Here is a 13,521-nt window from a genome sequence, read left to right on the forward strand (position 1 = left end):
AGTTCATTATAGATCTACTCGCAGGTTTTATTTGGTTTTGATGTTCTTTGTGTTTTGATGGGTGGGCTAAGCAGAAGAAGCTATTTTAATCAAAGGAAAATTTCAGCGAGTGCATGACCTATAAATAGCAGTTTTGATAGAGTCACAGAAGTTTCTGTTACATATTTGGAAATTATTTCCACGATTTAACTGCAAAGGGCAGGTAAATCATGCCCTTTTAGGAGTCAGAAAAAAGGAGTCTTTTTCAGGATCTTTAGTTCTGCTACTGAGTCATCCTATCATCTCAGCTAATTAATTTCACCTTTTACATGCTTCAGGATTTCCATCTGTGAATGAACTAATGACACCTACTTACAGGCAGTATTGTGAAGATCAATTAATTGACATTATTGAAGTAACCTGAGGTGGAAGTCCCGATGTAAGTACAAAATATTATTACTGATGCTTCCTGATTAATGAGTTCCCAGTAGCCAGCAAGTGGAAATCGTATTGGTCTGGATCAAACAGAGCAGCATTATATTTGAAATCTGTGAAGTGGTTTTTTTTTTCAGATTTCTGGTTTGACAGGTTATTTGAACCATCTTACACAGTGAGTGTCAGAATCCCCCTCCCGTGGTGCTCGCAGGCGTGGTGGGCTTGGCTTAGGAGAAATGGGTGATCCCAGTGCTGTGTGTACAGCCCAGGTAGGCTCTGCTGGGGATACAGAAAGGCAACTTTGGCTAGCAATTTTCTTGCCTCCTCTGGTGTAACATGACTAACACCTTAAAATGCGATGCCCTCTTGTAATGGAGATGAATACGCTGGCGTTATACAGAAGCATAGAGCACCGATCTAGTAATCCCAGTGCATGTGGCTGGATATTACTGAGCGGAGCTTTTCCTGCATGGGGGAGGATGGGGGGAGTGATGTCCTGCATCATGAAGCATCGGAAGGCAATTGATGTTGTGAAATTATTCGTAATTTATATGCATAATAAGATCTATTCTTACTACTGGTGGCTGGGATGCTGTTTGCATAATGATATGTCTACAGCTGTGCAGGTCTTAGTCCACATGTTATAAAATGGCAAGATGAGCTGGAAACAGTGGAATTTGTCAGAGCTTTGCTGTAATTAAATATGATGAAACATGTACCTAATTTTTCATAATGTTGAATACGCAGTTGACAGTGAGGTGAATGTAGTTGTTATGCTTTCCAGAGACCGATCACATTCCTAAACGACTCAACACGCTTTTTGTTGTTGGAAATGTAAGTCACAAGATATTTTTTGGAATTATTTGCAAGTGTTGCACAAGTGCAGGCGAGAGGTTTAAAGCATCACAAACATTCCTATTTCTTTCTCCTTGTGTCACATCTTTAAAAAAACCAAAAAGTCAGTCGCATGCAATTGTGAAACCGCTTCGTGTTTGACACAGTTGAAGATGTTTTCGGGCCACAAAAATGTAACTTTCTATGACTAATTTAAATCAAAAACCCACTCCGGCAGAAAATATCCTCAGTCTTTGGAATCACATGGTTCTTGGAAAGTTCTCCCCTGGCTGTGCAGGAGGTCAGTCTTTTAAGGAGCCAGTCTGCGCACAAACGTGCAGCGCTGCTAATGAGAGGAATTTCACACTTCTCCCCCTGACACAGGCTCTGCGTTCATCCTGCCGACTGCCGCCTCTAAAGCCTTTCGGTGTTAGATGTTATAATGAATGCCGGGCCGTTACTGAGCCGGTGTAGCAAAATGCTGCAGCTCTAGCTAAAGAGACAGCTTCCAGAAAGTAGGGTCACCCACTCTGCAAAAACAAAAAGGAATTAAAAGCAGGATCTCCTGTTTGTCTCTGAGTGAATCTCTGCTATATGGCTGCCCGTCCTTTCCCCAATGGTGATTTTCAAGCCAAATGGCCCTTTCATCATCACTCTGGCTTAGCAGCAAAGTTGTCTGTCGATAACAGCAGGCTTCACTTCTTCCCCAGCTAACTGGTAGTCAGACAGCCGAAGAATGGCCTATCCAAAATTAGGATATGCTCAATGCACTATCTGCTGGTGTTGTTCCCATCAGCCTAATTATATGACTTTTTGGTCAGACAATGTCTCATTGTGTGGCCCTTGGCAGCTATGGGACGCCTAATGCTGCATGAATGTCTAATGTGGAGTTTGATGGCTATGACCTAGGCTGCAGTTCCACGCTGGAATTGAAAACATCCGTGTAGTTTCCATAGAAAACCAGGTCAATGGTGCTTCCATAAAGCATTAGCCCCAGGGAAAGCTATTGGTTGCACAGTGCCTGTACAAATCCATGCAGGGTGAACAGTTTACAGTGCATTTCTCTTTCAGGTAAATGACAATTAAGGAGTCGGATTGATTTAGTCCTTAGTGACCTATTTCAGAATCCTAATTTATTGCAAGCACCATCCCTCATCCATTTATCTCTGTCTTTTCTTCTGTTGTGTGCATTTAAGAACACTTGTGAGGTATCTTAAGAACGTTGCAAGCACAATGAATATGGTTTTGTATCAGGAGGTTAAAAAAAATCACTTTATGTTTTCTTTTACTGTAAAATTTTAGGTGGAACTATCCTATCTTTACAACACTTCCTGTAAAAACCCACCTTTTTTACAGGCAAAAGCAAGGTATGAGTGTAAAAGACAATTCATTGCAGATGAAGGCTGTAATATGCTTGTTCATTTCAAAGGAGAATATATAACTAATTATGTTTTAATTGAATCTCTAACGTCAACAGCTGCTTTTAAGAGATCTTTTTAAGCTACATTTATTTTTAGTATTGCTTAAGATCATCTTTCTTTGCATGCATCTCCCGTCATGCGTTATTGTCTTAAAAAGTTTTCCCTCTTTTAAAGTATCAACTAACGCCGGCATATATTAAAGGCTAAGCGCTGGTGAAAATTTGTTTTTTAAGATGCTGGGTGTGACTTTTCTAAGTAGAGGGCAAAGAGACACGACAGCACCAAAACACCCTTTGTTCTCTTTTTCTCCCAGAAGTAAAAAGTTCTACTCCCAAACCCCAAATTGCTGAGGTCACTTGTCAGCTGATGGTGTTTTATGTTGGCTGGGTGTTATCAGTTCCTCTACAATGCAGCTGCTAATTACAGTAATACCACAACCATCTTTTAATCCCTCCCCACCCCCACCCCGTGCCCCCCCAAATCTACAGCATCATCAGTGAGTATCCTTTAACCTGGGGGGGAATTTTCACATGAAGAAGCTTAGCCCACCTTAGGGTTTCATGCAGATCCATGGGGATTTTGCTGGAACTAGTGTCAGCCTGCAAAGCTTCAGGTGTCATTGCGGCTTCTTAGTGTTCTTGGTTTGTCATTTCCAGCCTGGATCATCCAGAAGCAGAGAGGAAGGAAAAAGGAGTCTTTCCTCAGCCTGGAGAAGCTTGGAAACTCTTTCTGGGAATCGCCGGAGCCTGCTGTCTGCCAGCCGCTGCAGGACCTCGAGGTGCGCTCCATGGTGGGCGTTAGGTCAGAGCCACACCGGTCATCTCCATCCCTGGCCTGGCGAGACCCAGCTCTGTCACTCCCCATCCCTGCTGGAAGGGACACAGATCCACCCTGCAGCTCCTTCCAGCTGCGCACAGCTGGCAGCCCTTCCCCAGTGCCGGGGAGGAAGGAGCAGACTGCTCCCCACGGAGCAGCTCCCACGGTTAGGCTTGGCACCGGTGGGCTATGGCTGCCGTACTGCTGTGCCTGGCCCATCCCTGGTAAAATCATTCAGGGGGCATCTCTGAGCCCTGTGGCGGAGTTCAAACGCGCGCCCTGTCTCTCTGCTCCGATCAGAGGGGCCGATTCACCTCGGGGGGACGTGCAGGTAGCCTGTGCCTGGCTGACCATCGCTAGCTGCTACTTTCCTGCAGCCGCTGGGCTTCCTATAGTTACGGGATCAACCCATCCTCTGTAATCCCCTCTGCTCCCCGTATCACCTCTCCTCTTGCTGAACTGAATGTTTTTGCATCGTACAGTCTTAAGCATTCGGGAGGTGGAGGGAATTATTGGAGAGATGGTTGTCGTATTGCTGTGCCGGAATATGTAGCTACTGTCAGTTTACCGTCTAAACTCTAATTTTCCTCAAACATCAAAACCCAGCAATCGTGAGAGCCCTGGGCTGGTTTTGAAGGTAGTTTTATTATAGATTGGAATGCCAGTGTATTTGCTAAAAATTGCATAAACGATAAATAAGGATTTATTATCTCTTTCGGGAAACTGGCCAATAGGCTCAGAAAGACTTCACCTCTGAGGCTAAGATAATGGATGCAGTGGCAATAAAATAATGGCAAATCAGAAAAACTGGTGAATCTTCTTGTTAACACCTGCAAATGCATAGTGATTATGCTTTTCACGGATAAATGGAGATTTGTGAGACCCGTGATTTGCAAGAGCAGAGCTGACCCTTTGTATTTTACTGTTGAATTTCTCTTCTTTTCTTATAAGGAGTGCATCTAATTTTGATTGCAGGCAAGTATAAATCACAGTTAACACTGGTGACATCATTGTAATTGCATGTATCTGAAGTGAGTGTGTTTGAGAGAAAAGCAGACCTGTTCGGTCAGATTCCTCAGAGAGGGAGTCTCTGAAAGCAGAGCAAATTCACGCGAGTGATATGAATTATCCACAGCCTGACAGTGCTGTAAATGAAAGCTGAATCTGACCAGCTCAGTGCCGTGGCTTGAATAGGATTTTTGATGAAGCACGCCACAGCTCACTCTACAGCAAAAATGTCTTTTATTTCAGCAGTGTAAAGCAATCAGAAATACTAAGATGTGTGGTGTTTCTTCAGCATGGTGAAGGATGCTCCTATGGCCACTTCTGATGGATGGGTCAGGTGTTCTTGGAGCAGCAGGCAGCTCAAACTGTGTAAATGAATTGATGGGGTAACTGAAACGAAAAACCATCCTTGGGGTGCTTGCAAGCATTTCCAAGAATATCATACCAAGCAAAAACACTTGTTAGGGTCTTGTGGGACGTACAGGACAAAGTTAAGAGCTGGTCTTGCAGCTGTGCTCTCTGATGTAAATAAATCCCTGAATTTCTCCTATCAGTTTAGCTATTTAACAGGGAAATGGTCTTGGGTTTCTGTATTAGGGCGCTGTGAAGATAACTTCCATGAAAACATGCTTAGAATTCTGGATTGGAGAGCATAATAGAAACGTGAAGCATCTTGTGATGTTAGATGCTGCAGAATTAGCAAGGGTGGTTAATCCCTAGTGTTTAACAATAATTTCTCTGTACTGGGACAGAAACCCAGGGCCACTAAGAAATGTGGCACAGCTAGGCTGAAGGTGCCTGCAGTGAAACAACATTTTGATTTGTTGGTCTCTCAGAACTTTGCTTAATGTGTTACTATTTCTTCTTGTTAGAGCTGATTGAATCACATAAAACTGAATTCCAGGAGCTGAATAGCTACATGGCATTGTATTAGGAGACATACCAATCACTCCAGGATTGCTTTCCTGATGTCAACAGCGCATACTGCATACCAACATCCGCGCTGTACCAGAGATGCTCTTCTACATGGCTGAAAAACTGCATGACAATTCGTGCAAGACGAGCATATCTTACGTGCTGGGTTATTGAAAAGTTGAGTAAAATGATTAGTGTCATTTTCAATAATATTTACCAGCAGACTTCATATATTGACTTTTAGACCTACTGTCGTGTTGGATTACCATTACTATCAGATAGTAATTGCAAAATTCTTTGTGTGTGTGTGTGTGTTTTTGCAGGTAAGACTTATTTAACAGAGAGTGTGTAGAAAGCTCCTGTATGTGTTTTGTCCAAGCTCTCTCCTTTCGCCTCGCGGGACGTGGTGGTGTACAGACAAGCTGCTGCGGAGAGGCGGTGAGGATTTGCCCTGATGCATTCAAGTGTTCGGAGTATCAGAAGTCCCGGTGAATCCTAAGCTACCTACGGCAGTGGGCACTTTCTGCCCTCAGTGGAACCAGGATTTTCCTGCCATGTACATTTGCTGCCCGGACAGCATGTAAACCTTTCTCTGCCTGTGTGATCACACATGTCAGGCTTCACGGAGCAGGTATGTTCTGTGTGGATGATAACTCGGGGAATGCATGTTGTCTCCGTCAGAAACATGCTTTTCCTGTTGTAAAGGCTATTCAAGTGGTCTGTGTGTAATATCATGAACTGGAAGAGAAAGGGGATTTGTGCCCTTTGAAGAAGCTCCTCCAGATACTTTTCTGTCTCTCCTCAGTGTGATACACCACATTTACATTATTTTTTATCTCCCCCCCCCCCGCCCCCCCCCTTGCTTCTTTCTTTCAGGCAGTTAGAGCCTGGCTTTGGTCTTGCTGGTGGATGCAAGTTTTGGTTTCAGTGTGTTACTGGATTTTTTTTGGTGTGGTGCAAAAGCCAGGCTGGAGTGCAGCAGCTCCTATTTGCGTTAGATCCTGTCAGGTCTCTCCTGCACTGATGCACTTATTAAAAGCTTAGTTATTTATTCATTTCCTCTTCACTATCTTTAGGTCTACACCTGGAATTGGAAATGATCAGTCATGTTTTTTTCATGTTGCCTTGCTCTTTTTGTTCTCTTGTGTCAGTGTGGAAGACTGTGGTGGTGGTACAGGGCTTGCCCCTGGAAACCAATGTTTCCAACCCATTTATCTGTACAAATTGTTTTTCTGGATTACCTTTTCTGAATAAAAACTGTTAACATTGAAGACTCCAGGCCATTTCTTTTTTGTCTTACTGACTCACCAAAATATAGCAAAACTTTTCCATTTACAGACCTGATTAACTTGATTTTTTTCTATTGCTATGGAAATGTTTACAAAAAATTGTCCATTTTCAGTTGCTGCTGGTATTGCTTGTATTATTGTATATATATTATTTACGTACCTACCTTATTTTTTCTTATACTGCTTATGACCCTCTTAAAAAATGAAAACATTTTTGAAAGAAATAAACCCAACATGTTATCGTAGGGGCTGTTGGCCCCATAGGGCTGGAGTGGCCTGGCTGCTCTGTTCCCCAGCTCCCGTAACTGGGAGTGCCCTGTGAAATGGAAGAGGCACACCGTGGGAGGAGGGTGCCCAGGAGTCCAGGAATGACCCCTCCAGCGCTTCCCTAAAGCTCTGGCTGGTGCTGCAGGATCTGCAGGGACCTTTGTTTTCCCCACCACTTCAGCTGTGTTCTGGCAGGAGGGTGATGCGTGGGCTGTCTCTGCCCTGGGTCCAGGAGGGACCATGTGCCTGCAGACCTCTCCTAGGGAGGGAGAGCAAGCACAGCTTGGGCTGCATACCGGGAAGGGGCTTGGGGAAAAGCTACCTCTCAGTAGGGATGCCCAGGGGTAAAAGGATGATCTGATGTGACAATTTTGCTTCAGACTGTGGGTTTCTGCAAGGTTTTGATGCTAACCTTGACTGAGCAAGATGGAGATGACTTAAAGAGTTGGCTCTGAGCTGCAGCCCACTACACATCCTTTTAAAACATCCTGCTTGAGGAATGGGGATGTAAACAGCCTATCGGTACAACCCTCAGAGACCAGACTGATGGGAAGAGGGCTGGAGGGATTTCTTCCCCTTTGCTGTGTCACATCAACAGCTGAAAGCAAGCTAGAAATTAGAGATTTGATTGGGAAACAGCAAATAACACCAGAGAGAATAGGCCAAGGCACAGATAAGCAGAGACTTAAGACAAGCAGCTACCTGAGTGTGCACCTGCATGCACAAAGGGAGAAGCAAAAGACAGGGAAGGCAATTAGGTGGAATACAAGTTTTGAGTCCAGCCATTCCAGTCACACAGTGAGATGTGGTTTCTTTTAGGGAAATGAGCATTTGCAATCACCTGGATCATCTGCTGGTACCTATCTAGACAGGTGCTGCTAAACCTTCTAAATTCAAAGGGTTTAATACTGAGGGGAAACCTACTAGTACAAACCAGTCTGGAGATACTCTTCTGCATGCAAGTGGGAAAGGGGGAGGCTTGCTTCAGAAGCACAAATGTAACAGATGTGGCAAAATGGAGGAAAATGAAGGTATGATGAGAAAGCAGCATCAAGGGAGAAGCCAAGTGTCAGGTAGAGGTAGAGAAAGGGCTTTTCTTGGAAAAGTCACAGCAATGTAGCATCCGCACTGAGAACCACTAGCACTGCCCTCTAAAAGCTGCTTGACTATGGGAAATTAAGGGGGAATTCGCTAGCTGATCAATCAGTGGTTTAGATGGCACAAAAATAAGCAATTTCCATGCTGTGAGTTTAATTTGCTTTTATTATTATTTTTTTTTTTTTTTTAGCATAACTTTTGATTAGACTCCAGGCAATTCCTTAGCTTTTGAAGAGAATGGATGCAAGACAACACTGAGGCATGGTATGTTTTCACAGGTGTCGTGATCATTAATAAGGGGCTGTTCATGATGCAGGTTATCACCCGGTAATATAAATTTGATCTGAATCAAGAGGCACAGTGCAATCACACTTCTGTCAAATTAGCTGGGATGAATAATGCAAAGTTTTTGCAGCTTTATGTTTTCAGATTAGTTTTATGCTTGCTGTGGGAGAGCGGCTGACAGTGAGCCAGACGAGGTTAGCAGCTGATCTGGCATGAAGTCTTCTGGTGCAGAGTTACCCCATTAAAAATTTTAAAAGAAGTTTGTATAGCCAAGGTGAATTTTCATTGCCCCGGTGCTTTTCATCCAGTGGTCACAACATTGCCTAATACCATAAAAGCAGATTCAGCTTCTCCTCAGGTGGCTGGCACAGCTCCCTGGGGTTCAGGTTTGCAAGTCCTGAGCCCCTGGTGACCCTGGCTTGAGCAGGGCAGGAGCTCAGCACATGGTGGGCAGCCTGGCAGGCACTGTGATGCACGTGAGGGGTGTGGACCGGTTGTGGCTGTGTGTGGAGAGCCTCAAATTGCACTTGGAACTTAATTGTGGGGAAGCAATTGGTTTGGGTTTGTTGGGTTTTTTTATGTAACTGTATACAAGTTTTAATTCTGAAAAAATAACTGCAGATGTTTCCAGTACAAGCTAGAGAAGAATGAGCTCACCTGAAATGGTAGGTTAATATCTGAGTTTGTGTTAAAGCTGATTGCATTCCCTGGAGCCAACTTGAAATTTCTGCTGGTTTCCAAATGGGCATTAAAGGCTTCCTCCAGCCAGCTCTGCCTCCCCTCTGTGCCTCCTTCCAGAAACCTCTGGCTCTTCTCTACACCTGATACGTTTGTGTTGTCCTTTTCTCCACCCTGCTCCTGTGCGCTTCGGCTGCATTTGCCCCACTAGTAATTAATCTGGCAGCATATGCATAGTAACAGGACAACCAAATGTCCCACATAAATGGGAAAGCGATGGTCACACAAACATTTTTGGACAGGGCCACGGTGGGAAGAGACTGGCATACTTTTTATAGGGCCATATATATGTATATGCTATTTTTTATATATATATATGTCACTTTTTATATATATAGATATTATAGTGTGACTCTTCATTGGTCTCATTAATGTAATTTCCTTTCACTTGAACAATGCCTTTCCAGGGCCTGGTCCATGAAAGGTACTTGTCTGATGGCAGCTGGTCACTCACTTCAAGACTGGCACCAGTACCAGGCATACGTAGGTGAAGATGGTCAAGGAAATCTCCAGTTATTTGCTAAAAGAGCATCATTACCAGCCTGCGTTAGAATCATAGAATATCTCGAGTTGGAAGGGACTCATAAGGATCATTGAGCCCAACTGTTGTACCTGTTCTGCATCCCGGCTGTGAGGGGCAGGGGGGTGGGGGTAGCATCCTGGGGACTGGCTGGGAAGAGCTGGGGAAGACTTGAATTTATGGACTTACTACTCTTTAGGGCCTAGCATTAGAGAGGCTGCCTTATAATTTTAATCTCTGCTGGGATCGAAGGGGTTTCCCAAAATCAAGAAGCCTCTAGTAGTTTGTGCTAGAGGTGCTTTTGCTCTCCTCTGAGCTGGCGATGTTTTCTGCCAGTACAGCTACACCGATGGCTGTAATCAGGTCCCACGTTGGCTTATGTCTTACCATCATTTAGTTTTACCTTAACACTGACTGGGTTCAGTTCTACTAGCAGAAACTGTAAAAAAAAAATAAATAATCATATTAAAGGTGTGTTTCTCATGGTATCAGTTTAACTTAGTACAATATAATTTCTGCCTTTAACAAAATGGATTGCTGAAAGATGTATGAGAACAAGTGAACGTTTTCTGCCTGAACAGCTATACTGGGGACTATACATTTTGCATAGGTCTGCTGTGTCTGCAACTCAGACAGCTGAAAAGGAGCATGGTGGGCACTATAATAACTTGGTAGTGTATGGGAACTCCCTTTGAGCAGAGTATTTCTTTGGCTGGATGTGAACCAAACTTTTGCTCTGGACACTCACAGGGAGTAGAGAGAAAGGGCTTTTCCCTGGCATGACAGGGAGCTGGTGCTTTCCCTCTGCCCGGGCTCCTCAGGGTGCCTGGGTACCAATTCCTGATCATTTGAATTGTGTCTAAACTGGGCGCTCTGGGGTGCCCGGAGCCGAGGGGATGGGTATCCTGGACAGCAGTGCGGAGCCGAGGGGATGGGTATCCTCCGCAGGAACGCTGATCCCAGCATGTTATTCTTCACTCTCTCAAAACTGGAAAGTCATTAAAAGTAAAGGTGATGGATAAGCGGTGTTTAATCAAGAACTGTCTTTAAGTGGGTTCAGTTGTGAAGTAGCAAAAGGGTAGTAGAGAGGCTAATTTCCGTATAATAAATGGGCCCACTTAAATTGGGTCATCAGAAAAGGGTAATGTGTGTTTTGTGGAATAAGGAGACATCACTGCTAAAAAAATAGAGCATTAATTTTTATTGAAAAAAAGTAGCCCGTTAATTTTCATTGGTTTTCCCCATTTTTACTATTTGTGTCAGGAGAGGTAGGTCTCCTTTCTGCATAAAAGACAGTTTGGAACAAAAAGAGAAGATGGAAATATCGGTACAGGATTTTAAACCCCTCTGAGTGTGGCCCCGGTGCCATGTCCCTCTGTGGTTTCTCCCTTCAGTGCCCGGTCAGTCGGGATCTGGAGGAACTGGTATCTGCTGCTGTGTGATGGGCTGGGAGCATCCGGGGGGAAAGCTGCTGTCCTAGGCTTGCTCCTAAGGCGCTTCCCACATTGTTCTGTAGGAGTAACTGAACAGGTGGCTTCATGATCTTCTGTTGCTACAGCTTTGGTCAAACTGTTCCATATGTAGTTTCATTAAAAGATATTTAACACAAAGATTGGGTTCCCCCCCCAAAAAAAAAAAAAACAACCAAACAAACAAAAAACAAACCCAACAAAAAAAAGAGTGACTGCAAGAGATGCAAGATAAATTTCTCCTTACAGTTCCTCCTAGGGAGGGTTGCCCAGGTGTGTGTGTGTTGCACGGCTGCTCTTGTTCAAATCTGTAGACGAAAAGGGGTAATTGTGGCAAAGGTGGCAACTGCTTGGAGGTGTCTGTCTTTTTTTCTTGGTGAGCTGAGGGTTGGGGAGGGCTTCTGGTGACTGCTCTCTCTTGATTTAGTCTTCTTCATGCCACAAGAAACAACTGCAGGCAAGGAATTGGTAGAGCAGGTCTCAGCCATGTGTTTTCATGGTACAGGGTGGTATTGGCTTCCAGATGGTCTTTTTCTCCACGGACATTGGTGACAGTAACAGTTGTATAGAAGACAGCTTCTTCCACCTGTCTGCTGAGTAGTGCCCCACTCCAGTGAGCTGTTCTGCCCGATTCTGGGCGGCTGCTGGACATCAGTGACGTTTGCAGCCATACTGGATGAAAATGAAATCCGTAAGGATAATGAAGGCTTGCTTATTTATAGATGAGCTTTTAAACTGAGGTTTAAACCTCATTATCTGCCCTATTTGAAGGGAGAGGAAGTCACCCAAGTCAGAGATCAGAATCCATTCAGTTGCGTTTTCAGTTTCTTTGTGAGAAATACGACTTTTCCTTTCCCCCTCTGGAGAATGCGTGTCCCTCCTCCCATGGGAGCGGCTCAGCACTGGTGCTTGCGCAAACCTTGCTTGGGATTCACCACTGGGAATTTTCTGACCTTGCTGCCCACACTGGCTCCCTAGAAACCACCCTTCCTTCAAAATCCCTCAATTAACTGTGAATGGTGCTGGGAAGGAGCCTGACACCGTTGTACCTTCTCCAAGCCAAGCCTGGGTGCTGGCGGAGAGACCCTCAATATGGTTCAGTTTTTACCATTTCTCTCTGTTTTTCCCAGGTGAGCCAATGACCTGGGAGTCTCGCTTGGCTACAGCACAATTTAAGCTGTACATAATCACATGAGAAAAACAAAAGCAAAAATCCAGTAAAAGCGTGGCTTCTGGACCAGGCACTTAACTGGGCTGCGGCAGATCTGCTTTCAGGTCCCAGATCTGCTCCAACCATCATCTCTGATTTGATACAGATCACTGAACGCCCCTGTGTCTCCCTCTCTGGTTTGGTGGAGGGAGCAGTGCTGCTCTGCTGCTTTGTCCGACGGCTGTGCTTTCTGCCGTCCATCCTTTGGAGCAGAGCTTCTCTGTGTTTACGAGTTACCCAGCGTGACGGCGATGTGATCTTGCTTGAGGTCTGTGCAGTCTCCAGTAATTGCAATGCAGACCGTCAGTTAACCGAAACAGAAACAAGTATTCAAACAATATGCCTGTGAGGTTTCTCTCTTCATTGGATTTTATTATGCTGTATTCTTTGTTTGATTTACTTTATACCTCTAGGAATATTTATTTAGCTTATTTATGACATTATGGTTTTCATAGAAATCAGGACATGTTTCTGAGTGGTCCAATGGAGAATGCCCTTATTCTGGTTGCTTCTCATGTAATAATCCATAGACTTTGCAAATACCTACTTCGGGCATTGAATGTGTTAAAATTCTTGCATAGCTTTTTCTCTCTTAGGTATGGGGAAATACCTACCCCCGGCAGGCTGGATTTGGAGCCTCTGCTCAGGCTGTGACGGCCACGTTACTCCATGCTCAGTGCCACCGTGACTGCCAGACTGTCGGCGTGAGTAAGAGAATCTAGTTAACAGCAGTAGTATGCACTTCGGTTTTCCCTGTCAGAGGTTATATCTGGTGACTGGAACAATGAGACTAACCTCGGTTTTACAGTAACAAAGCAGCTCTGACTTTTCTGGGTAAAGTCTATTTTGACTGACACACAAGTAGCTGTAGCTTTGCCGCACAATGGAGAAAATGACTTCATTTAACAGCTTTCTGTGCCAAGAAAGAAATAAAACAGTTCTGAGAATGTTGAAGATTTTTTTTTTCTGTTTTAATTTTAAACCTGAAAGAAAAAAGCAGTTGCCATATAAGTCCAAGTCAATGGAATATATAAATCTTTAAAAAGGTTTCATAAAGTAATAATGACTTTAGTGTATGTACCAAATGAGATTAAAGAGCTACATTTGGTTCTAATACAGAGTTTCACATTCAAAAGGACCATCGGTTTCCTGTTTAAAATCTACTTATATTGAACTGAATGGAGTTCAAACATAATGCCATTGTATTTTAGACATTTATCTTAATTTAAAACAGCTGAAA

The 13,521-nt window shown here is 44.0% G+C and overlaps 1 long non-coding RNA gene across 1 annotated transcript; it reads left to right on the plus strand.

Annotated features, from left to right (window-relative positions):
- The first annotated feature begins 5,640 nt into the window (after nucleotides 1-5,640).
- On the plus strand, nucleotides 5,641-13,269 carry LOC129784930 (uncharacterized). The gene is made up of 3 exons (XR_008748220.1): nucleotides 5,641-6,036; nucleotides 8,250-8,323; nucleotides 12,878-13,269. It is a non-coding gene; the product is annotated as an uncharacterized LOC129784930 (long non-coding RNA).
- The last annotated feature ends 252 nt before the right edge of the window (nucleotides 13,270-13,521 follow it).

The sequence above is a fragment of the Falco peregrinus genome, chromosome 1 (assembly GCF_023634155.1).
Source record: "Falco peregrinus isolate bFalPer1 chromosome 1, bFalPer1.pri, whole genome shotgun sequence".
Taxonomy (NCBI): Eukaryota; Metazoa; Chordata; class Aves; order Falconiformes; family Falconidae; genus Falco; species Falco peregrinus.